The 27204-nt window shown below is 41.3% G+C and overlaps 1 long non-coding RNA gene across 1 annotated transcript; it reads right to left on the reverse strand.

The window, feature by feature from the left end:
• Positions 1–24013: 24013 nt before the first annotated feature.
• LOC131899689 (uncharacterized) lies at positions 24014–24478 on the reverse strand. Its single transcript, XR_009376115.1, has 2 exons — positions 24366–24478; positions 24014–24150 (listed from the first exon to the last, which is right to left on the reverse strand). It is a non-coding gene; the product is annotated as an uncharacterized LOC131899689 (long non-coding RNA).
• Positions 24479–27204: the final 2726 nt, after the last annotated feature.

Consider the following 27204-nt stretch of genomic DNA (forward strand, 5'->3'; position numbering starts at 1 on the left):
TCAGTGATTTATTTACTGACCAATCAGCAACACACTTGACATACAGACCATCCCACAGCACTTCCCCTTTTCTTTTCTTAAAAAGGAAGGTTTTAACCTTTACATATCTCCAAAGTCAGCTTGGTATATTTGGGAATTTGGGCGTAGTTTCTCTTACTACTTCCTGCTGGAGGGGGGCGCTGTATCTTATGGGGATACAAAGAAAATTTTAGAATTATGGAATAGTCCATGAGGCTGTATCGTCTGAGCCAGATGCCTTCAAACCATTCTGGATGTTGGATCATCTGGGCCATGGTGTCATTGGAGACCTTCAGGGGGTCTTGGCTGGTCAAATCTGATGTATCTTAATCTTGAACAAATCCATAGCCTCTGGCTTTCTGTGGGAACAAAAGAGACTCTTTTCCAAAGCAACATATCCTTATATCCAAATTTTGAAGTCAAGGTATCTTTAAAATATACATTTTGGCATAACTCAACAGCTTTTACAATCAAATGTTTTTCTGCAGTTAAAAATCCCAAAGACAACACAATCCAGATTCTCTGTGTAATATCCATTTTTACGTGGCTTATTTTTTATACTACCTTTACTGTCTCTTTAATGACTTTATTTTTTTTTAAAACTATGTATTTGTTTCTATAACTCTATATATCACCTTTTTTGTCTCTTTCAAGCCTACGTATCTTTTACACACATTGTAAACTATTACATCTGAATCTGTCTTATTGTGAATCTCTTGCCTTAAACTGCAGCAGCTGTGGCTGCTGGCTCCGCCCACCTCAGCTTCCCAACATGGCTACGTTTACCGCCAGCTCTGGGAGCTATCGTGGGTCTATGTTTTTATCCAAGCAGTGTATAGCCCAAAAACCTCTTTTTTTGTTTTGTACCTGCAAAGTCTAAATCCACCATGCAGCTTAATGTGCCACTTGCAGAGGCCTGATTCCTGCCATACTGCAGGATGAGCACGCACGCCAGGAACCCACCAGTAGCTGAAACCAGCAGCTGCCGCTCATTTGAGAGAGACAATTAGGAAGCTGTTTTTAGCTCCGTTTTAGAATCTTTTCTCAGGTTTTAGGTGGAAACTCTTGCCACCACGTTGGACGCCATTTGTAGCTTGAGAATTTCTCTCCAGCTCCCGCCACCAAGTCCCGCCAGTCCCAGAGCCCACTTATAAAATAAACACACAGACTCTTACATTATTTAAACTGCTTGGCCATTAGCTCAGGCCTGTTATTGTCTAGCTCTTACTCTTATATTTAGCCCATTTCTATTAATCTTTACTTTGCCACATGGCTCATGGCTTACTGGTACCTTACATCTTCCTTGTCCTGATGGCGGCTCGCAGTGTCTCCCTCCCAGCCTTCCACTCCCCAGAATTCTTCTCCTTGTCCCACCTATACTTCCTGCCTAGCCAATGGCCAATCAGTGATTTATTTACTGACCAATCAGCAACACACTTGACATACAGACCATCCCACAGCAGCTGCAAATAGATCCATATCTATCACCGTGCACAAAACTTAAGTCCAAGTGGATCAAAGACCTCAACATAAATCCAGCTACTCTGAACCTGCTAGAAGAGAAAGAAGTAGGAAGTAGTCTTGAATGCATTGACATAGGAGATCACTTCCTAAATATAACATCAGTAGCTCAGACACTGAGAGAAACAATCAATCAATGGGACCTCTTGAAACTGAGCAGCTTTTGTAGAGCAAAGGATACGGTCAACAAGGCAAAGTGACAGCCTACAGAATGGGAAAAGGTCTTCACCAACCCCACATCTGACAGAGGACTGATATCCAGAATATATAAGGAACTCAAGAAATTAGACATCAAAATGCCCAACAGTCCAATAAAGAAATGGGCTATAGAACTAAACAGAGAATTCTCAAAAGAGGAAACTCAAATAGCTGAAAGACATTTAAGGAATTGCTCAACATCCCTAATTATCAGGGAAATGCAAATCAAAACAACTCTGAGATACCACCTTACGCCTGTAAAAATGGCTAAGATCAAAAACACTGAAGACAGCCTATGCTGGAGAGGATGTGGAGCTAGGGGAACTCTCCTCCACTGCTGGTGGGAATGCAAGCTTGTACAACCACTTTGGAAATCAATATGGCGCTTTCTTAGAAAATTGAGAATCCATCTCCCCCAAGATCCAGCTATACCACCCTTGGGCATATACCCAAGGAATGCTCAATCATACCACAAGGGCACTTGCTCAGCTATGTTCATATCAGCATTGTTTGTAATAGCCAGAACATGGAAACAATCTAGATGCCCTTCAACTGAAGAATGGATAAACAAAATGTGGTACATATACACAATGGAATACTACTCAGCAGAGAAAAACAATGACATCATGAGGTTTGCAGGCAAATGGATGGATCTAGAAAAAATCATCCTGAGTGAGGTAACCCAGACTCAGAAAGACAAACATGGTATGTACTCACTCATAGGAGGATACTAGATGTGGAACAAGGATGACTGGACTGCTATGCACATCACCAGGGAGGCTACCTGGAAAACAGGACCCCAAGAAAGACACGGGGATCGCCCAATGACAGAGAAATGGATGAGATCTACATGAACAGCCTGGACATGAGTGGGGGTAATGAAGGGCGAGGGTCGAGGGAAAGAGAGCTTGGGGGAGCGGGAGATCCCAGCTGGATCAACAACAGAGAGGGAGAACAAGGAATAGGCGACCATGGTAAATGAAGACCACATGAGAATAGGAAGAAGCAAAGTGCTAGAGAGGCCCACAGAAATCCACAAAGATACCCCCACAATAGACTGCTGACAATGGTCGAGAGACAGCCCGAACTGACCTACTCTGGTGATGGGATGGCCAAAAACCCTAATTGTCGTTCTAGAAACCCCATCCAACGACTGAGGGATCTGGATGCAGAGATCCATGGCTAGGCCCCGGGTGGAGCTCTGGGAGTCCAATTAGCAAGAAAGAGGAGGGTTTGTACGAGCGAGAATTGTTGAGACCAAGGTTGGATAAAGCACAGGGACAAATAGCCAAATGAATGGAAACACATGAACTATGAACCAATGGCTGAGGGGCCCCCAACTGGATCAGGCCTTCTGAATAGGTGAGACAGTTGATTGGCTTGATCTGTTTGGGAGGCATCCAGGCAGTGGGACCAGGTCCTGTGCTCAGTGCATGAGTTGGCTGTTTGAAACGTGGGGCTTATGCAGGAGGGGACTGGACCTGCCTGGACTGAGTCTACCAGGTTGATCTCAATCCTCGGGGGAGGCTTTGCCCTGGAGGAAATGGGAATGGGGGGTGGGCTGGGGGGAAGGGGAGGCAGGCGGGAGTGGGGAGAACAAGGGAATCCGTAGCTGACATGTAGAACTAAATTATATTGTAAAATAAAATAAAAGAAAGACAAGAAATTAAAAAAAAAGATTCATAACTTGATGGCATATTCGGGTGTTGTGGAGACCAAGAAGTAGGGCCTACTTGCAGGGGAGAAGTGTACTGGAGGCATACCCTGGACAGGTCTGTCCTTTGTCCCTTTGTGTCTTTCTGTTTTCTGGGCACCAAAAAGTAAGCAACTTTGTTCGGCCACATGTTCTTTGTTATGGTGTCCTGCCTCATGACAAGTCCAGAAATAACATTTCCAAGTGGCCCTGAACTGTAAGTCTATGAAACTGTAAGCAGAAAGAAATGTTTTCTGCTTGAAATAGTTGCTCTCAGGTATTTGCAACACTGATGAAAGCTGGCTAGCACATGCATCATGTGCTCATTACTTATTATTTTTTGAACTATTGGGTTTTGTGAGGTACTTGTATATATTAAATGGCATCCTTTATCAGCTATGCACTTTGCAAATATTGTCTCCCATTCTGTGGCTTTGCTATAGCACCATTTCAGAGTAATAGTATTTTTATTTTGTTGAAATCTTGCCAATCCTTCATGGATTGCACTTTTGGTGTCAAGTCCAATATATCTCTGGACCCTGAATATTTTCTCCCATTAAAAAAAGTTTTCTAGTTTCATACCTTACATTCTAAGTTCATAATCCATTTTGAAATATTAAAGTGAATTTTCAATGTCTCTAGTACCATTTATTTAAATGTTTTCCTTTCCCTTTGAAATAGTTTGGTTACTGTGTCAAAAAAGCAGGTGGATGTATGTGTGTGGGTTATTTCTGGCATCTTTATTTAGTTATATTGATCTGTGTGTCTATCCTTCTGTCAATATTGTATTCTCTTGATTACTTTGCTTATAGAGTAACCTTCAATATTGGGTAGACAGTATTGAGTAGGGGTAACTTCATTTTTCTTTTTCTCAGGATTGCTTTATCTGTTAGAGGGCCTACTCCTTCTTAAATAAAGTTTAAAAAAGTTCATTTATGTCTACAAGCTGCCTTGCAGATATTTTGATGGGGATTGCAATACCCTACAAGTAATTTGGAGGAGAATTGACTTTTTATTATGTTGAATCTTCTAAAGTGTATCTTTCCAATTACTTTAAAAATGTTGTTTTAGTCACACTTAAAGTTTTTTTCAGAGTGCAGTTCCTGTTCACTTTTGCATATGTAAGCACTTTATTTTCTTTGGAGTTATTGTAAAATATATACTTTAAAAGGTTTATTTCTATTTTATGTGTATATATGAGTGTCTGCGTGTGCCACATGTACGGCTGGTGTCCACAGAGGTCAGAAGAGGGCATCTGATTCCCTGAACTGGAGTTACACGTAATGTGAGCCACCTGATGTAGGTTCTGGAAACTGAACCTAGGTCCTCTGTAAGAGCAGCAAGTGGGGATGGAGGGATGGTTCAGTAGTTAAGAGCACTGGCTGCTTTTTTAGAGGACCAAGGTTTGATTCCTAGCACCCACATAGCAGCTCACAGCTGCCTTATAACTCCAGTTCCAAGGGATCAGACACCCTCTTCTGGCCTTGAAGAGCACTAAGCATGCAGGTGGTGCACAGACATACATGTGAGCAAAGCACCTATACACATAAAAGAATAGTAAAAATAGAATTTAGAAAAAGAGCAGTAAATGCTCTTAATTGCTAAGCCATCTCTCTAGTTCCATGAATGATATGTTTTAAATTTTAGTTTTGATGTGTTTATTGTTAGTATATAGAAATGCAAGTGAGTTTTTGTCTTTTAGCCTGAAAGCACCCTGAATTACCTACTAATTCTAAGAGTTTAAAAAATAGACCCCCTTGTGCTGAGTTAACACCATATATGAATTGTAGTCTTTCAAATTTATTGAATCTTATTTTATGTGCCAAAATATGATCTATCTTGGCAAGTGCTATACAGAATTTTGAATAGAACATGTATTTTCATATTGTTGGGTTGAATACGCTATACATTTTGATTAGTTTCGGTTAGTTAGCTGTGATTTTTTAATCTCCCATGTCCTTAGTTATATCTCTTTCTGTCTCTGTTAGATGCTCATATAGTCAAGTCTGGCCTTGAACTCCTCATCCCCCTGCTTCTGTCTCCTAAGTGCTGAAATTACAGCATGTGCTAGTATACCTGACTTAGATGCTGACTTTTATTTTGTCACAAATTTTACCTGTTGTTGAAAGAGAAGAATTTTGAACTCCTAAGCTATCATTAGAGATTTGGTACTTAGCTCTGTCCATTTTTCATTTCATAAATTTTGAGATTCTGTGCTTTGGTACTATAGAATATGGCTTCTAAATGATCCTAAGTTAGATAAAGCCTCTCTGATTCAAAAATCTCAGTGATGCCTTATTTCATTCAGAATAGATAGAGATTTGCTAGCAGGTTTTTGAAAAGAAAAGTTTGCTGAGCTCTGGGTTTACCCAGTAGTACAGTGCTCAGATTTATATATTTCTGTTTAACAAATGACACTAAACCTTCATGTCTGCAAACAGCAAGTCAGTATTATCTCGAATGCTTCTGTGAATTGGGTGGACTCATATGAGAGATGCTCTTTTCATTTCTCTCATGAAGCTATAGTCAGATGAAGCTGGATTTACAGTCATTGGCAGTTCATGTTAAATTTCATGTAGGAGTTCAGAAGGAGCCTTGACTAAAAGATCTCCATGAGCCCTCCACCTTTTGCTTAGATTTCTGTTCATTGGTCACATGGTACCCACAGGGAACATTTGAAGAGTAGGAAGTAGAGAAAGCCTGGGTTTGAATTGGTGTGATGAAACTTGTATTCCTTTCATTTGATTGAAGTACTTACAGGGCAGTGCAGACTCAGACCTCTGCACAGGGGAAGAACAACAGTGCCCTTGGAAAGACATAATGTTGATGGTGTTAAGGATGTGCTGTCACCATGGAGAAGCAGTAGGAGGTGTTTGAGAGTATAGCATGCTTTTTCTTTTTCTCAGCTTGGACTCTCAGCTTGCCTGAAGCCCATACTGTTTCCCATCCATGGTCATTTTATAAGCAATTGTATTTATTTTTTTCAGTATTTGGTACTGAAAGGCAGCATCAATGCTACAGTACCGGCAAGGATGCTAACAAGCTTGCTCGTGGTTTGTGATTAACAATGAATGACCACTGATAAATGAAACAAGGGATCATGGAGGTGATATAAGGTAACTGGTGGAGCCTGGGTCTTCGATTAATGTCCATTCTTTCACAAAGCCTTTCTTTATTCACTAGGGCTTATTCAGGTGCCATGGCTACTCAAAAAATCCAAACCTTATAGATATCTGAGATCCCTGACACCATGCATTGTAGACTTCTGATACCTTTTATATCTCTACTCAAAGCATTCCAGACAAATCCTAAACACCTTGTTGACAGGGACCACATCTGTAATTTTTTCTCACTTCTTCTGGCCTTGGGATGCCTCATGCATTTGCTAGACACATTGCATCTGACAACAATAACAAAACTGACATTGTTAAAATATCTCCTAATTCCCTAATAAAGTTCATACAGGTGGAATTCCATGGTGTAGTCCCTGAACCCTGCGCCAGCTTCATCTTTAAATTTAATCTATATGTGAGAGAGAGAGAGAGAGAGAGAGAGAGAGAGAGAGAGAGAGAGAGAGAGAGAGAGAATGAATCAGGTTTCCTCCTTTCTGTTTCTCTCTCTTTGTCTTCCTTCCCTCTGGCTTGATGGATATGTTGCTCTTCCATGCTTAGAACATTCTTCCCTTCCAGCTACCTTCACTCAAGTACCCATTTGGTATGCTTCAGAGTACAATATCACTGTGTTAAAGGAAAATATATATTTGTAAAAACTTATTAAAGACAATTGTGTCAGGTATAAGGAGGAATGCAATGAAGTTTTGCAGTAGATGAGAAGGGTTGGACTCAACTTCAAATACAATGAGAAAATACGGCGGTATAGTATACAGCCACGGGATGGGGAGATAGTCAGTGGGTTAAAACTTATTAGGAGGAAACATCAGGGATGAGGGGGGCATTTTGACCAAACTGGCTTAATGTGATTCTTCTTGAAGACAGACTAGGGTGATGATTATCACTTGTAGATTATGAGGGATGAGGAACATGATGAGGAATGGAGTGCAGTGATCCTTGGTAAGTCAGTTAAGATTTTGTGAAAATGCGATCATGTAGAGACAGACATGAAAGTCAAGGGTAAGGCCCAGCTGGGAAGAGGATTCAGATGATCCTAACTAACATTGATTAAAGAGACTCTTTGTCAAGAATACTTTCTCAAGGAGATCCACCTTAATCTTCCAAGTCCAGAGCAGGGACTTCTTTTTTGTGTTCTCAAGGCACACTGTATTTACCCATTAATCGCTTTTTCCCACTGCCTTCTAATGTGATTATGTATTTGTCTGTCTCCCTGATCTCTCTCTAGCACTTTAGGGCATCTATTCTGACTGTCTCAGCTTGTTTCCTCCATAGACTTACAAGAGGTCTGACATAACAAATAGTTGTCTTCATTGATGTCTACTTTACGGTTTTGTTAGGGCCAGTTGTATAATGGGTAGATATTGGGAGAGTAAATAAAGAATGTGTGCCTTCTAAGGAGCTATAACTAGTGTGGTCCCATAATCCTGCTTGCAAGAACCAAGGGCCTTCTTGGTAAGGCTCCATGTGTGCTCCACTTCATTTTGCCAGCCTGCCATCATCAACTCTGTGAAGACTGTAAATCTAGCATCTTTTTTCTTGCTTTAGCTCCTTCAGAGATGTAAGAGCTAGGGCATGATACTGCAGAATTTTGGTCAACTTATCTGGACTTTGTGAGAAAAGGAAACAGTACATTAACTCTGGGGTGCCATTCAGTTAATGTTCTTGGGACATGACTGGCCCCCTAAGGTCATTTGTCAAGCAGAATGATTATGACTAAATATAACTTTCCACCCTCTAAGTGGCTCTCAGCAGATAGGATCCAGCAGGACATTTCATGTTATGAAGCAGCCCCAGGGTATTAGACGTCAATAGCTCTGTTCGATTAATCCTTGGAAACACAGTCAGAATTAATGGGGAACTTGTTGAAAGTTGATCGACACCTTTTGAAAGGTGAAATTCTTTTCTGTTCCCATTAAGTGTTGTTAAAGGCCATTAGCAGAAATTGGAATAGAGAAATATGACCTTTTACGTGGTAGATTCAGAGGCTGAGAAGATGGACAAGATGGAAATATACTGGTAGCTTATAATAAGCACCTGGGAGTGATAACTAAAGATTGAAAATTGACAAATGAGTCAGACTGACAGCGATCAAAGACAGAGAGGGATGAAGTGCTGTTTCCATGTGGGGATGGTCGGGAAGAGGAAAGAGATCATCAATAATCCAGCAGGGTGGCCTCCTCTGGGGACCAGATACAGATTACAGAAAGGGCTAAAGTTTCATAAGTAGGAGCAAAGAGAACTTTTGGTGGAAGAAGAAGAGATTGCTTTCCAGCTGTTGAGAGCGATGAATGTATAGTGTTCTCAAAGGTACCAGGGTAACAGAGAAAAACAACAGGGGGGTAGTCAGGAGGTCCAAGACATCTGGTTATTGCAGTTGCAAAGTTACTGAATGATTCCCACTCTTCTAGTCCCACAGTTGGTTTTATTCTTCCAAGCGACTAATATAAAATTTCTTTGAAAGCTATCAAGCTATAAGGAATTCTCATCATAGCCATTCAACTGAATCAAATGTAAAAGAATATTGCTCTAAGGAAGTATGTGAAATTTTAATTATTTCCTCTGATGGAGGTGAACTTGTTTGCAGACAATTTTAACAACAGTGCTCAAATGATTTATCTTGGACTTTGGAGACATACATCATAATATTTTGATGGAGGAATGCAGAGAGAGATGGAATGTTTATCAGCACAGAGCATGTGATTTGTGATTCCCTCTGACACTTTGGCTTGGCTCAGATCATGAAGCTATGACAAATGGGAGGAAGGAACCCTCCAGGAAGCAGTGAGTTAAAGGCCAGGGGGACCGTCTGCTGGAGAGACATCCAGAATCTCCAAACCAGGAGTGATGCTTGAGAGTTGGCAGTTTTCCACCTATGGGCCTGAGTTGTTGTTAAAAAGTGGTTAATTTTTCAAGTCCTACCAGTAGATGAAGGGTTGGAACATAGTTGTTATTCTAATATTGACTCTTGGATAGGTACTATGCTAAGCATTTTATATGAACTCTCACTCAACCCTCAGAAATATCCTGTAGGGTTAGATACTACATTATCTTTGTTTTATGGTTGAGAGCAAGTTAAGGAAGATTACCAAGTTGGTCAAGGTCACATCTCTTATGTAAAACATAAAACCTTACATTAAAGTGGAACATTAACTCTAAACACCTATACCTGGGGTCAGTATACAACATTTCTGTTTGCATGTATCAACTAACCTGAGGCTATGAGAAGGAAATGGATGTGATCTGCCCCATGTGCATAACATTTATTTGTGTAGGGGATTCAGTATAACTACAATAAGGTGATTGGTCTATTAATAGACCAATTCATGGTAGAAATTCCTTTACATAGCCTGCCCTGTCTAAGCAGGACTTTACTCCATTTCCCCCACATTTTGTATGTTCCTCCCAAATTATCAAGTCAGAGTTCATTTGTTTAAATGTGCCTCCTCAAAAGCATGAGATGAGAACTTAATCCTCAGGATGACAGTACTGGGAGGTGGGACCTTATGTCATGAGGATGGTGTCCTTAAAATGGATTAATGACAATTATAAAAGCACTTGAGGCTGAAAGTTTGATCTCTTGAGCTCTCTTGCCCTTTAGACTTCTGCCATGGGTGGCACAGCAAAAAGTCCCTTATTACACCGTAGGTATTTCCTGAATTTTGGACTTTCTAGACTTCAAAAAATGTAAGGAAATACATTTCTGTCCTTGGTAAATTACTCAATCAGTGGTATCTTATTTTAGTTGTGTAATATGTACTTAACAACCATTTACCACTTGCTTTACACAACAAATTATTTCCAGATAAATCAAATCATTAAATATCAGTAACACAAAATACAAAACTTTTAGAAGGAAATGCAAATGCAATTATCATCCCTTTGAATTTGATGGTCCACTTGTCACAGCATCTAGTGGAAAGTCTCTCTCATTGATTTGTTTGGGTTTCCTTGCTAAAAAAGAAGTTTTTACGAAGCTTCTATGGACATCTCATTTTCCAGACTGAAGTGCAAAAATCTTTTCATTAATCTACTGTCTACTTGAGGAGTTTCATGGAGCAGCAAAGACAGTTGCGCAGAATTGTTTCTGACAAATGCTGAGGCGAAAGGCTTTTTACACCGACAGAACCCCAAGTCCAGTTAAGCACATGCAACCTTCCAAAGGGACTGTTCCAAGGCAGTACCAGACTGATCAAGTAATGGCGGTGCTGTGAGAATCATTCCCCAAGGAGGTCCAGCCCCTTTCTGCTCCCTGCTGTCTTCCAGGATTTTAATTGTCATTGTGAATGTAGACTATGACTTCTCAGGACTACTTTGGAGCTAGAGTGTACAGGGTCATGCATGGGTAAGACACAACACCACAAATATCACTATCCTTATTGAGATCTTCCACTATTTTGCTTGGATAAATCAACCTAAGATGATTGTAGACTCTTGGTTTATTCCTAGTTGGGAGAATGTTGATTTGGGACATTTTGCTAGTTTTCCCATTGCTTTTACTACGAAGAGGATTTGGGCAGGCTTCTCCACTTCTCTTTTACTTCTCTGCATATGGTTTCCAATGGCAGCTTTGAAGTCTTGGCCAAATGCAACACTGGAGTGCATTTTGTGGTTTCGAGGTGCTTGCTTTGTCTCTTGCATATTGTCACCTCTTTTCTGTTTCTTTCTTTGTCTCCTAATTCTTTTTGTTGAAAATTGGGCATGCCAGGTAATATATTGTATCAACTAGATATTGATTTCCATCTCCCCTCTCCAAGGCTTACTTTGGCTGTTACTTTCCTGTTTTGTGGTTTAATTAAACTATTACAGCAAGACAGAGTTCTCCCTCAGTGTGAAGTCTTCACATTGATATGCAGAGATCACAGCCTCAAGCATGTGCACCATCGCTGCGGGATGGCAGAGGCTTCCTCAGAGCTGTCTGTGACTTTCTCTTGCCCTGATCTTTCAGTTAAGCTGAAATGTGCATTTGCTGCAATCACACCCAGATGCTAGGCTTCGCCGCATGCTGGGCAGGGATTGCTTTATTGTTTTTGAACATGTCCTGGGGCACCAATTGTTCAACAGTTAGATCCAATTAAATTTGGTACTCTTCCAACTTGTAGTATTCGAGGCAAGTCTTTGAAGTTTGTTCAGATCTCAAGAGTGCTCATCATCATTGTCTCTTTCCTTGGCTCTCCTCAGGAAAGTCGTTTTTCTGGGGTTTGGACTGTGCCTCTTAATTAACAGACTTCTCAGCAGCTTCTTAATTGTTTACCACCAAATATGCCTTGTTACTGAGAGTTACTACAGTCTGTTCAGATAGAGCCAGCTGCTTTAGGAAGAGCTTTGGAAATCTCTGCTTTAAGGTATACCCCTGTTACTGAATCAAAAAGTATCTGAGAATCATTCATTGCTCCACAGTTGGGTGTTGAGACATTGCTCCACTTACTTTTCTTGGAATTGTGCTCATGCTTTATGACCAGGACAGTTAGAAAGGGCAGTAACCCATGGTCTTCTCACCTTGGGTAATCTAAGACTGGAGCTCTGCCTATGAGTGATCTGGGTCAAGGGCATCTGGTGGACCAGTAGTACTCAGCTACCCCTGGAACTAGAGTCTCTTCTCTATGATGAAGTCTGATGGAAGGAAGACACATTTCACCATCCTTTTTGACCACACTTGTGTTCGCCAGGAGCTTGTCAGTTGTAGGGCAATAATGATACAGGCAGATGACTCATCCCTCTTGATGATCTCCGTAGACCGGGGACTAAAGGAGGTGGCCTGTGTTTTCCACCAAGCCTACCCAGAATGAAGTTTCTTTTTTAATTAAAATTTTTTTATTATTGTATAACTGTAAGATGCATGTATTCATTCAGACTCAGCTTGGGGGGGTAGAGGAAGCTCATAGTTTAGGTGCATAGATTTCTTTTGTTCTCACCCGGATTTAATAGATTTACTTAATATTTCTTTACTTGATATCTTGCCTTTGGCCATTTTGATAGGGTTTAGACGGTTGGCAGTTTTTCACTGAATTTATTATATTTTAAAATTTTCACAGAGTCATCTGGAAATCTCACCTATATTACATAAACTATAAGTACACTGTCTCTTCCGTACAATCATTTGTTTGGTGTGTTTGTGCATGTGCAAATGTGTGTGCATGCATGTGTGTGTATGTGTATGTGTATGTGTATGTGTATGTGTGTGTGCATGTGCGTGCGTGTGTGTGTGTGTGTGTGTGTGTGTGTGCGTGTGTGTGTGTGTGTGTGTGTGTGTGTATGCACACAGGTTAAAGGACAACTTGTGGGAATCAGCGCTGTTCTTCCTCCATGTGCATCCTGTGGACTGCACTCAGGTTGTGAGGCCTGAGAGCAAGCATCTTTGGTCACTGAGCCATCTTTACAGCCCTAACAAATTTTAACGTTTTGAACTCCATACAATATGGTCACTGCAACCATGAACCTGCAGCAGCCATTAACACTTGCACCCAATTGGACCCTATAGCATCTGTCATGGATAGGGTTGGGACTTCATGAGGACACTCTGATACCTATAGGTAGTTAATGGTTGCTGGGAGAATGGTTGCCATTGTCTTCAGTTGCAACCATCATCAATTTTCTTGTGCCCAGGAAATAACCCCTACCCATGCTTGTACAAGCAACCCTAATTCAACTCAGTAGTTAAAAAAATACATGAAATTGTTTCTTCTACTTAAAAGTGGATATCCCCGTGGTCATTGAATTTTTTATGCCTATCTTTCTCTACAACCTAAAGAGGATTCCGCATTCCACGAAAACACTTTTTACTTGCCAGTATCAACGTCGTGCCCATATTATACCCATGAAATCATGTGTTGAGAATGGCACTTGGCTCCCTAACAAAAACTGTTTAACCATTAGGTAAACACCAGACACATCTTATTAATTAAGGGGCATTACATAAAATCCACCTAACACTTCTTCAAAAATGTTCAAAATAAGCTTGGCATGAAGGCATAGGCCTGTGATGTCAACACAAAACAGGTAGAGGTGAGAGTTCCCGAAGTTCAAGGTCAGCCTGAGCGAAAGAGTAAGACTTTGTCTGAAAATAAAAAAGCAAAGCAAAACAAAACAACCTCACAAAACTTTTGAGGTGAAAAATAAAACAACCAAAAAAAAAAAAAAACCAAAAACCAAACCAACCAAACAAACAAAAATCATGAGAAGTCTGAGAAATAACCACCACAGTATGAGAAACCTGAGAGAATATTATGGATGGATAAACATCCTGAGGCATTCTGGGTAAAATGTTAGAATAGAGGGGGACATCAGCTTAAAATGGATAAAATTTGAATAGATTGTGAATTTTATTTAATTATATATTAGTAGCATTAGTTCATTAATAGTAACAATATACCATACTAGTGTGAGATGTTAATAACAGGGGAGATTGTGCAGTATGTCTGTAAATTTTAATTTTCAAAAAGATCTTCCAGTTTAAGCAGATAAAGCTGGTCTGAGCATAAATAAACTCATTGTACTGAGATTTTAGATCCAGAGTGCAGAATCAAAGCCTCTATTTATTTTTCCTTTTTGTTTTGAAGCAGGGTTTTATGTATACCATGCTGTCCTGAAACTCTGTATGTTTCCAAGAATAACCTCAGGTATCAAAGACAAACACAGGGCTTTGTGAATGCAAGGAACTACTCTCTAAATAAAGCAACGTATCAAGCCCCAGAACTCTATTTTTTTGTTCAATGCTTTCTTTCCTATGAATCTCTTTTAAGGAGAACACCAGGTGCATACAAAAAGAAGGAAAGAACGAACGAAAGAAAGAAGGAAGGAAGGAAGGAAGGAAGGAAGGAAGGAAGGAAGGAAGGAAGGAAGGAAGGAAGGAAGGAAGGAAGGAAGGAAAGGAAGGAAGGAACGAAGGAAGGAACGAAGGAAGGAACGAAGGAACGAAGGAACGGAGGAAGGGAGGGAGAAAAGCAACATTCGAAATGACCACCAGAGGGCAGTATGATCCTGCATTTGTTCTAGAGAGACTCCAATGTTTCGTGCCGCAGACAGGAAATCGTGCGTACCATATCTCCTTGGAATTATATGTAAATATTATACACAACGGTATAATAAGGCTCTGAGATCAGTCGTGCTGAAAACAAACTTGTAAATTTTTTGTCAGAATAAGAGTATGCTTCAGTCCACTATGAAACATTTTCTCATTTTTTAAAAACTAAATGACAATAGTGTTTTCACATTTGGAAAACTGTTAATAGGAGTAGAGTTGAGACTATACAGGTTATGAAACATATTTCTGTTGAAATATTACATAGTAGTTAGATAAATCACGTTTTTTGAGAATATTTAATTGAGGGAGTATTCGTAGTTTTAGATAAATAAAAGAAGCATATTTTCATATGCAACACAGCCACAAATTCACATGTTTTTGTGTACCTTGGAAAATGACACTAGAGAAACATAGTTAATAGTAGTTATTTCTGAGATTTGGTGTTAAAAACAATTTTTAATTTCTCCTTTATGGACTTATAGTTTACTGATGGCTTACGCATAAAATATATTCTTAAACTAACCAGAGAAGAATACATGACAGAGCCAGTATTTTGTGAGCCAATATTATTATCCTTATGTATTCTAAATTTATTTACTTTTTTACAAATATTTAAAAACATTTTTAAATGCTGGATTACTTGATCTCTGTGAAGGGAATGGTAAGATGCCCTGGATAGGCTTGATTTAGCTAGTTCTAAATGCAGAGTCTTTCTCTCCAGCAAGCCTCAAGGAGCTGGCTGTAGAAATATGAAAAAAAGAAAAAAAAAAAAAAGGCCCCAAATCTAGCAGGCCAGGCTGCTGCTCTTCCTTTAGCTGATGCTGAACTCTGAGGCAGCATTCTCTCACAAATTAGTGTTTTTTTTTTCTCTCTTGCCATGAGAAGAAAATGGTTGTATAGGCCTTGGGCTAAATCCTCATGTCAAGGTGACGCCCCAGAAGACAGATGCTTTATCTGTCTGTGTGCATATAGGTACAGCTTTCGGTTTCCTTCTACTAGGGAAGTACATGATACTTACTCATGCAGGAATTCCCACTCTTTCTCAGGGAACTAAGAGGAGATAGGCTGGCTGGGAAACTTCCAGTGCCCTCTGTGCAGGCTTGAAGGCACTTACACACACAGTCAGGGACAAAGCCAAGCACCATCATGTGCCCAGAAAGGGTTACAAAATTTAAAAAATATCAGAAATACCTTTCAGGTACTCAGTTCCACGCGGGGCAGGCTGGAATACAGCCACAAGCTTCAGGATGCTGGGGCATGAGGGCAGCTGGATATCAATCCCAGCTTTCTTAGGAATTCTTTGTGCCATCTTGGACACCTGTTTCCTTGCACTAGACTAGAGCTTCATTGCCTCATTTAAAAACCAACAAAGAAAACCAACAAATAAAAACAATAAGCCGTTTATCTAAGAAACTGGCTCTTTGCTGCATTTGTAATCAGAGTTCAGCTCTGTTGTATGGAACCCGTGGGTGGCTCAAAACGATCCAGTCTCTACATTTCTCTTTGCTCTCACTTGGTCCTGCTTCAGCTCTTCTTCACTGTATTCCAAGCACACCCCAGCACCTGAGAAACATTTCTACCTTTTATCTGGATGGCTAGCTTCTAAAGTTTGGCTGTTTTGCACTCAGATCTCAGCTGAAGTACTACCTTCCCCATCTTGTGGTACAATTGTAGGCACATTCTCCCCATGACTCTTTCCCTACAACCTTGTTTCATTTTTTTCTTGGAAATCATTGTGTCTATTTTATTTGGTTTATCCTTGCCTTATTTACTATCTGTCTTCCTTAGCTGACTCTAAGCTTCACAAAAGCACAGAATCTTGTAGAGTTGGTTCATTTCTGCATTCCCATTGATTTGAGCCATGCCTGATACATAGTGGTTATGGAATGAGTGGAGAAACTGATATTTACCAATTTAATAAATAACTTCAGGGCATTTACTTGGTGGTAACATCTATTCTAAGTACAATCTCATCCAATTCTTACAATATCCCTCTGGGTTTTTATACCATTATCCTTCCCATTTTAAAGACAAGAAAACGGAGGCAGAGTAAGGCTGAATAATTTGTCCAAGATTGTGCTATAGCTTACAGAGATTGTTGTTTCGAATCCCACCAAAGACCGTGCAAAACTAGATGCCATTTTACCATGACTCGCCATGTTTATAGAGGAAACCAAGACTCAGCCAAGTTAGGCATCTTCCTTAGTTATCACATAGCCAGGTATGTGGCATAGCTAGGTATGTGGCACAGAAGAATCTGGAAACCAGATTATCTGATGCCATAGTACTGCTCAATCAAGACTGCATGATGATGGCTTATATCAGGTAGGGCACACCTGGTCCTTCTATACAAAAAGTCTGAAGGGCACAGAAGACAGGTATTGGGCCCTCATATGCCACTTTGCTGTATTCAAGTGAGTGGGGACCTGGGAAGAAATTATGGTGGAAGGAGAAGGGTCCTATGATGCAGTCTGCCTGGACCATGATGGACTAGATTGGGCCTCTCTTTGAAGCTGGCTATGTTCCTGCTTCCCATCGAGACTATTTCTTTAAGAGACCAGGTCAAGGAAAAACTGCTAAGGCCAAAGGAGTCTCAGAAGAAACTGTTGAGCCACTTCCTGTCTGTCCTGTTCCAGGAGCACGTAGAGCCACTCTCAGGCTGTGTGTCCAGCTGGACAGGCATCAGTGCAGGCCTAGCAAAGGTCTCTGAGAAGTCCAGAGGTATAACCCAATGTCTGGGAGGCCTAGGCAGATGCTTCTCTCGGGACACACTGACAGACTAGCACCACTGAGCACTGGGGAGACGACAGCAAAGCCAGACAGATGAAGGGGACATCTCCACCCATCAAACACACTCATGAGCTAGTCTGGGCTGCCCTGGCCAACCCAGGCAAGCCACACATTCTAAGTAATGCTTCTTTTATCTGTTTATCTAGAAGCACTTCCTATTTCCAAAGTATGTGCAGGACCACTACAGTGTACAAAGCCAGAGGGCGCTGTTCACTTCGCAGCTTTTTGAAATGGTGACCCTTGAGTTGCCAGGAAGGTGTACAGAGGCCCTCCCTGTTGCTCCTGCTTCATGTGTGGGTGTTCTTTTGGATTCATGCTTTTTTTTTTCAAAGATGGGGTTTCACTGTGTAGTCCAAGCTGGCATAGAACTCCCAGCAATCCTCCTAACTCAGCCTCATGAGTACTGAACTTGTAGAGGTTGGCCCAAACACCTGATGATTAGTCTTACATATGGTGCTTAGCTGTGCTGACTACACCTTTCAATCCAGGGGTTCCCTATAGGTCCAGCTGTGATCACTGAGAGCCCCTGGGATGCCATTTACTCTCTTGTAGCAACCACTTAGCTGTGGTCCCTTAATGTTCATCTAGGTTAAATGATGAGGTTTTCACTGATCTCTTCAGCCAACCTGTACTAAGTATTCAGTAACCATGAAAAAAAAAAAAAAGAGGAGAGCTTCCATTTATAAACACTGATAATGAAAGATTACAGATACAAGACTGTAGGCCTTTCTAACCAGGTTTTATTGTTTAAAAGTCAGTCACAGGATTTCTTCATAGTTTTCAATATTTAGTTTCAAATTTAAATACACTGAATTTACTGTTTATTATTTTTGCAGATCACAAAGAGCATAAGAACATGTATCCCTCTGCATGTGCTTTCCGAGTGTGTCACAGGTACAGATGGCAGAGAGAAAGTGCCTATGCCTTCCCCAACCCATCTTTGTCGGAGTAGATAGCTTTCTCAAGAGTTTGATCACTCAGAAGTTTGATTATTAGCTTTACTCGGAATCGTATCTGAACAGCATAAGATTGCTAAATTGTGTTTACAGTGAAATGCCTGAATAAGTAAATGGAACCTTTTAACACTTGATTAATAACTATGAAGATCTGCTGAAACAGGATGTTATGCTGGGTACAGCTGGTTATGAGTAACAACAGCACATGTCTACCATGAGCCAGGTACCTGAAAGAGTACTTCATGCACATTACCTCTTCATTTAGTCAATGCCCGTGAAACAAAGGATGCTCTCTATTTATAGACATGCCATCTGAGAATCAGGGAGAGGAAGTGAGTCGCCTAAGATGCAATAGCTTGTAAGCGGTAAAGCAGTAAGGTAAATATTTCAGGCTCATGTCTACTTGGAAAACTTAAACACCTTATTAATCCTGATTAAAATGTTGTGCTGTAGTAAACACTACATCTTTTCTGAGATGAAGTCTTACTTTGTTGCTCAACTGCAGTCAAGTGGTGGATCTTGCTACAGAAGTGTTGCTCAAATCCCTGGGCAGTGATCCTCTTGTCTCTGTCTCCTGAGTAGCTGGGACCACAGGCGGGTACCACGATGCCTGGCTTCATTAAATTATTTTTAATTTATTTTCTTTGACTTCTGAATGGCTTTGCCATATTATTTTTCATCTCTTGACTTTGGGATGTCAAGAGAGAAGGAACTCCAAAATATTAGCCCTTAATATCACTAGACACTAGAGCAATGGTTCTCAACCTTCCTAATGCTATGACCCTTTAATACAGTTTCTCATGTTGTGGTGATCCCCAACTACAAATTTATTTTCATTGCTACTTCATAACTCTGATTTTGCTACTGTTATGAATCTGGTTGAGACTCACAGACTGAAAGGCACCAAAAGCATGCTGTACTCAGAGGCTAGGTGAGTGGGTGGCATAGGGTACAGAACTGGGCCAGCAGAGCAGAGCCTTGAACATCTTGTCATCACCATCAGCTGATTATCAGAAACTTTCAAGCGAGCCTAGGAGCATCAGAGCCTGGTGTTCTGTGGCCAGGTCCTTTCATTTTCCAACTGAGATGGGGTTTCATTGTGTATCCCAGGTTGGCCTTCAACTTGTGGCTATTCTCCTGGCTCTGCCTTTCCCAGTGCTGGGATTACAGGCATGTGCCACTACACCCAGCTTGGTCTGGTGCTTTTCCTGGACAGAAGTGGCTTGGACTTTAATTCCATCTTGTTATGCATACTTTCCTGTTAAGCTCTTCATGTTTGCAGCATGGACTATTACGGTACAGTAAGAAGAACAGGAACCCTGGAGAAAGCCCTGGCTCTAGGTCCTTGCTATGCTTCCTCCAGCCCAGTACCTTCATGAGCTCAAGTACGTCACTTTGTCTTTCTGGCCTTTTAGCTCCTATCTGGTTTGGTGGGAAGATTAAACCAACATCTCATTCAGTGACTTGTTCACAATTAACTCTCAATAATGAATATACTTCTTATTCCTACTCTGCTCCCACATTTCAGCCCCAGACATCCCGACATTTTTTTGTGACTCGCTCTCCATGTTAAATGAGACTGGCGCCTTGAGGAACTGCTGTGTAGCTACCAAGTGGTACTAACCCTCATCACTACCACGTTCAGGCATCAGGTCAGCTTCATTTTATCAAGTATGGGTCTGCCTGACCCTTCCCCTGGGTCCCACCCACCCAAACAGGCACATATGCAGGTATCCCTTAGCATCTATAGGGATTTGTGTCAAGATCTCTGAGAGGCCAGAATCTGGGTGTGTCCAAGTCCATTTATAACACAGTATAGTACTTCCACATGTACCCCCAACATACTTTCTATCATCTCTAAATTCCTTTCAAAAAATAACACAAGGAAATGTTACATAAGTAATTGCTACTTTATACTGTTTAAGAAAAACACGAAAGAAAATGTTCTTACATGTTCAGAACAGATATAATTAAAACCAATTTCAATCCTAAGCTGCAAGGGTGGTCAAGGCTGATAGTACCTATACCATGCATGAAAAAAGATGGAGAATTTCAACATAATGAGATTCCTGACCCAGACTCACACCATGGCAGCAGACCCTCAACACCAGGGGAAAGAATTTAGCTGAAGTCCAGTCTTCAGGGAAACATGTACAAAAGACACGTGTCTCTACCACTTGTGATCCTCCTGTCTCAACAACCCCAAGTGCTGAGATTAGAGACAAATGTCACCTAGGCTCAGCTCACGAACAGATCCTAAATAATCTACACACACACACACACACACACACACACACACACACACACACACACACTGGTAACTGTGAGATGATGAGTGTGCTGACAAACGCAATGATAGTGATCATTTTAAAGTAATCAATTATGTGCACAACAGATTAGCACATTGTATACCTTCAGTTTCTACAGTTTTCTTTAATTCTATACCTCAAGAAAGCTGGGGAGTTGACTCTGGGATCAGACAAATTTCTGTTCAAACTGTGTCTTGGTTGCTCGCTATTTTTGTAGCTCTGGGAGAGGCATTTAGATTCTGTAAAAATCATGTGCTTTACCAGTTAATGGCAATAATTCTAACCCCCATCTAATTCTCTTATTCAACTCTGTTTATTAAGCTCCCAACTTCATGACGAACGCTGTGCTAGGCCTGGGGATACAATAAAGAGCAGGGAGATTAGCATGAATCATCACACCATAAAGGTAAATTTGCCACTTTTGAAAGCAGTGACAAGGGTACATGGTCTTATGAGACAATATCTGGCTTAGACACGGAAGTAATATTGACAAGACTTACTTCGTGATAGATTGGAGTTAGAAGTTAAGGCAGAAGAATGAGTCAGGAGTCGTTGTTTGCTGGATGACAGCAGGTGTCATTCATCAAGGCCAGAAGTATTGGAAGGGTCAGGTTTGGGGAATAGTTCCGGCGGGGGAGGATACATGACATGAGTATCAACAGAAAGTCCCGGCTAGATCTCAGAGACATTTGCATATTTTGTCTCATTCAAGTAAATCACAATGGCAGTTTCCTTAGCAGAATTATTATATTTCTTTTTCTGGAATGGGAGCAGACTCAGAGGATTGCAGTGACTTGTCCTGGATCAGTTAGTTAGTGGCAGATTCCAGATGAACGTGCAGTCTGTGGTTCAAATGTATGCTTTCCCCACTAGTTCACCCTGTGGGGCCTGGCAGGACCAGCAGGAGAAGGGAAGGGCAGCTGGGCCAACGGCAAGGAGTCTAAGAAGGCAAGAAGAGAGGCAGAAGTAGAAATGGGGAAAGGGGGCCGAGACAGAATTCGTAGCGAAGGCAGAGGGGATTCTCTCCAGTGGCATGATTAAGATTTATTATTTGGAGATAGATTGATCAGGCCAAATGGAGGGTCACATTTCATAACCTTTCCCAGATTTTGGCCCTGATCTCAGAGGTAGCCAAGTGGGGAAGATATGAGGAGGCAACTTAAGAAGTGGCCCAAGGCCCAGGGCGAAATTTGAAGTTAGCATGGGGATTTCAGTCAGAAGAGTCAAGTTTCCAGAGCCGTGGCTATGTCCAGCAGCTGAGGCCCCACAGAGGGGTGGAAAGCTGGCCCTTCCTGGCTAACACTTTGGCCCCCACCTTCCTGTCACCTGCTCTATGCCACTGGCATTCTAGGAAGCAATGACAGCCACTTTCTTGGCTTGAAGTTTCTCATGTCATCCTAAACAGGGTGTTGTGCAGTGCAGTGAGGCTGAAGAAGAGCTGGGCGGCACATAGGTGGATACGGCCTGCCTCCTTCAGGCTCTCACTGACTTCCTCAAACCACAGGTCATCTTCCTCGACTTTCCCACATCACTCAGTTCTAGTTTCTGCCCTGTGGGGCCTGATTGATGCAAGCTCAAAGTTGGGGATCCCCAGTAGGACTTCCATTGTCTCCTGCATCACCCTAGTGACTTTCTGGGTGTCAACTACAGCCTCTGGGGGTATCGCATATTCTTGTGGATTAGGTTTTTGTGTGGCAATCCTAATCTTTGGATTCTTAAAACTGTTTTGTGCATATATAATGTGTACAATGTAAATATATATATATATATATATATATATATATATATGTAGTGAAATGATTGTTGTAGTCAAATAAATTAACACACCTGTATTCTCATAGTTCTTTTTTCTGTGATAAGAGCACCTTCAATTCACCATCCTAGCAAATTTTCAGTGTGCAATCCATTATCACTTATTATAGTACCCATGCTGTACATTACATCTCCAGACTTATTTGTCCTGTGGAACTGCAATTTTGCACCCCAGAACCTCATCCCTGACACTAGCCCCAGGCAGCCATCTTGTCTGCATGTACTCTCCCTGTTTACATGTACTCATTTTTTCAACAAAATATTCTGGATATAAGGGAGACTGTGTAGTATTTGCCTTTTTGTATCGGGGTTATTGCACTTAGAATGATGATCTCCATTTTCATCCATGTTGTTGAAAATGGTAAAGACTTCCTTTTTGTAAAAAGGTGGACTAATATTCCTCTCAGTGTGTGCAACAATTTCTTTGTTCATCAGTTGATGAATATTTATATTGTTCTCATACCATGACTATTGTGAAGAGTGCAGCAATGAACATGGGAAGGCAGCTAACTCTTCGTGGTATTGATTTCATTCTGGGTAGTTGTATTTTTTTTTTTTTAGTAACTTCTATATTGCTTCCTAAGATGGCTACACCACTAAAAATTCTCTCTCCCTCTCTCTCTTTAATCATCAGGAAAACCTAAAGCAAACACGGTAAGCCTGCTGTCACCTGAATGGCCACCCCAAAACTAAGGCGAGCTACAAGACTTCTGGGCCTTCTTGTATATCTGTATCTCTGTATTCATATCGTATTAGGTTGCCTGTGATTCCTCAATTCCTAAATGGCAGTGGCTTAAACAATGTAAAGACTTGTTTGTAGGACATCAACATTTGGAACTGGGTTGTACAGAGTTGATGGGATGGTTTCATGACTACGGTTAGTACCATAACTCCTCCCAGCTCTCTGCTGTGCCATTCTGTAAGTAGTTCTTCCTTCCACCTTCATGATCTAAGTTGATTGCAATAGCTCTGTTAATCCTTGTTCACCAAAAGCAGGAAGGTGGGACAAAGGACAACGACAGGCCATCCCTTTCCCACTTTAGAGGATCTTCAAAAGACTCCAAATAACACTTTCATTTGTGTCTCATTGAACTGGACCTCACAGAAGGGCTACAAGGAAGGCTGTGGAGTAGGGTTTTTTTTATTTTTTATTTTTACTTTATGTTTTTTAGATTGGGGACTTTAGTTAAGGGAGGAAGGGGGTGCGCAGTGGGATAGATAACTGGCAGTCTCTGCTACGTTCTGTGCAGAAGAACTCATTAGCTTCACAATGTCCTGCTTGTATTGTCAAGGACTAATGAGAAAAGAACAGAGGAGGACTTAATACATAAATGATGGCTTAGTCTCCGGTGAAGGCCAAATGACGTCCCTGAGGGCTGTAAGAATGACAGTTTAGCAGTAGATCTAATAGGAAAAAAGTGGTGTGAGAGCTGAGTCATCGCCTGGCTCACAGGAATATAGCATGACGAACTCAAAAGAACCTGTATCCCAGTCGGCACCGCAGTCACGATCTGAACAGCAATTTAATTTTAGAAAAACAACATCATCTACCTTGTTCAAATAACTGTTGTTCATTTGATTTTTATTGGTCTTGTAGTTTTGTTTACATTTCATTTGGAAGTTTGTTTCAGCTTTAAAATTGTATCTCAGCCACAAGCATAAGGAGTTTGCAGTTAATTTTCTCTTAGTGCATAGCAGAACACTGTAATGAAAATGAGTCAATAATTAGGAGATATATATGTACGTTTACACGTGCATATATATACACTTTAAAGGGGACACACAACAGAAAAATGTTTTCTGAAACCCCCAGGAACTACTGCAGTAGGCGGAAAGACTGTAGGTGTTGAAACCCCCAAAGTAAGGCATCTGACTTCAAATTCAAGGTTCTTTTCACACCCCCGCCCCCACACATACACACAATTGCAGGCGATGAGGAGAGAGGTCTGTGCTGGAAAACACAGCATGTGATCTGAGGTGTCCAACAGAGAGGTCACATGGTAGGCTTCCTGTCTGAAGCCTGAGCCTCCCTAAAGCCAAGGGCCTGGGTCAGGGGGAGATGATAACAGTGACTGTTTAGGGTGATGTAACGGAGCAGCTGGGTGGAAAGCTGATTCAAACACTGTGTCCCTGACAACCAAGAGGCCTTAAGTTAGTCCCTGAGTACATATGCTTATGTGAACACTTGACAAGCAGAAATAATCTCGTGGCCAAATGTATGGAAAAGTGTGCCCTCCCTTGTTCCTGGTAACCTCCCACCTCCAACCATCTGCCACAGGAGGTGACACATGCCTGGTCACACTCTTTTCACTCTTCTGTAACCTGGAGGGCAGAGGGGCTGTGACAGATGGTAGGGCCTCCTCTGAAGCTGAAGAGTTGAGTTGGCAGGTTCTTCCAAAGGACTTGTTGTAGGTTATTTACCCACTGGGGAAAGCAAGGCTCCTCCTCTTTCCTTCTGAGGCAGATGTAAATCTTCCTGAGGCCCGGATGAGGCCAGTGGTTTTGAACACTCTCTTAAATTCTCTGTCTGTTGCAAGGGAATTCCACAGGGCTTCAGAGATTCAAATAAAGTCTTTCTTAGCAGGGTGAAAGGTAAATCAGTGGAGGGAGGAAGTGGGACCCAAGCAAAAAGAAATGGACACAAGAGGATAGAGAGGGGTCAGGTGAGATCAAGGTTTGAAAAGACCTTCTATATAATTCTTATAAAAGAATTTCTATATAAATGAAGTACTAGGAAAACAGCATACCAAAGCCCCTGTCTCTCCTCAAGTAGAAAAGTAGATGCCAGGTAGCTATGCTGTCCATTCCGTGTGTGTGCTGTGATTCCTCCAAGGGGAGAACTATACACTCCCAAACCCCTCTGCTGGAAACTTCCAGTGCTAACAAACTGGTTCCAAGATTGTGGCATCTACAGATCTCTAGAAACTGGAGGGGAGCTTTAGGGTAAGCCATAGCACACATGGTTTGTTGAAGTGACTTCTGGGATAGGGTATTTGAAAGAGCAACAGTGTGTGCACAGACAGAACCCACACTATTTCTCATCCAAGAGGGTTTTCTACAGTAGAAAGTAATTTGTATAGTGGTGGGAAGGGAAGCCACAGGAAAAGCTAACAACTTCAAATGCAGACAGATCCCCAGGTTCCTGGAGCTTCTTTCCTAACGCACTCCCCTCAGATTTTCTCACAGAGACCTGGGAGCTCTCGCTACACCATCTTCATAGTCCTTCTCTTCTCACATCCTCCCTGCCCCACTTTCTTTGTAACTGACAAACAGTAACTGTATACACGTATGAGATACAATGTGGTGCTGTGATAAGTGTGCATATTCTACAGGGTGAAACAAGGCTAATTATGCGTATCTATGCTAACAATCTAAATGTTCATAGAAGTCTTGCTGCGTACCTACAATGGAATACAATTCAGCTCTAAAGAAGACAGACACTGCCAGGTTCATCTACATGTATGGAACTGGACAGCATTATGCTAAACCAAGTAAGTTAGGTATAGAAAGGTAATACTTTCGTTTATACTGTTTATGTGTGAAATCTAAAAGAAAGCCATCAAGTATGTGTAAACAGAGTTGAGGATGCTTACCAGGGGCCAGTGGAGTATGGGGACACAATTGTCAAAGGGTACAAAATTGGAGTTAGGAAGGAGGAGGAAGTTTTACTGCATAGCATGGTCACTACAGCTTGAAGATTGAATATTTCAAAATAACCAAGATAATACATTTTAATTGTCCCCTAACATAAAGAGAAGTAGGTAAGGTTATTTATCCCAACTTAATCATTCTCCATCTCCTTTTATTATTCTCCTTTTCCTCTCCAGGCTCTACTCATCCTCCCATCTCCACTTTCCACCCCACATGATAAAGGTCCAGACTCAGTATCTCAGACTCAGTAGTGTCAATGAAGAAATAGTAATGTATGCAGTGACATTTCCACCACACAGAAAAACTTCAAGTTGGTCAGAATGATACCTATTTTAAAAATGGAGTAACGTGATCAGAGACATTAGACAACATAGCCAACCCCACACAGAATAGCTGAGGTTCAAAGTCAGAACTCCTTGGCTATTCAGCCCATTCTCATTCCACTCTTCAGAGGGAATCCCAATGCTTGTAAATATAGTCTGCGCTTTTGAGTCCCACTAAAGCCAAAATCAGAATGTGTGTGTGTGTGTGCGTGTGCGTGTGCGTGTGCGTGTGTGTGTGTGTGTGTGTGTGTGTGTGTGTGATGTTTCTATGATCCCAACACTCAACAGGTAGAAGCAGGAGGACCAGGAATTTGAGGGGACTCTGGGACACATGAAATTCCGCCTTAAACAAACAACAACAACAACAACAACAAAAACAACTTGCCAGTCTTGAAGACCCATCTCTTCTTGATCTCTAATCTCATTTCCCTTTTCTTTCCCCCTTTTGCATTTATTTATTTGAGTGTTTTGTGTGTGTGTGTGTGTGTGTGTGTGTGTGTGTGTGTGTGTGTGTGTGTGTGCTTACCATGGCATGCAACTAGAGGCTAGAGGACAATGTCTGGGAGTTGGTCCTTTCACTACGTAGGTTCTTGGGCTAGAATTCAAGTCATCAGATTTGACAGCAAGCGCCTTTGCCCGCTGAACCATCTCTCTGGCTATGTAAATTCATATTCCTAAGCTCTTACATCAGTTCTTCTTTTCCCCCTGTGAGCCCTGATACGGCACAGGTGAGCACTGTGTCATAAACCTGGATTGTGCTCTTAGTTTCTTGACATAGGCTG

Source organism: Peromyscus eremicus, chromosome X, assembly GCF_949786415.1.
Source record: "Peromyscus eremicus chromosome X, PerEre_H2_v1, whole genome shotgun sequence".
Lineage (NCBI taxonomy): Eukaryota > Metazoa > Chordata > Mammalia > Rodentia > Cricetidae > Peromyscus > Peromyscus eremicus.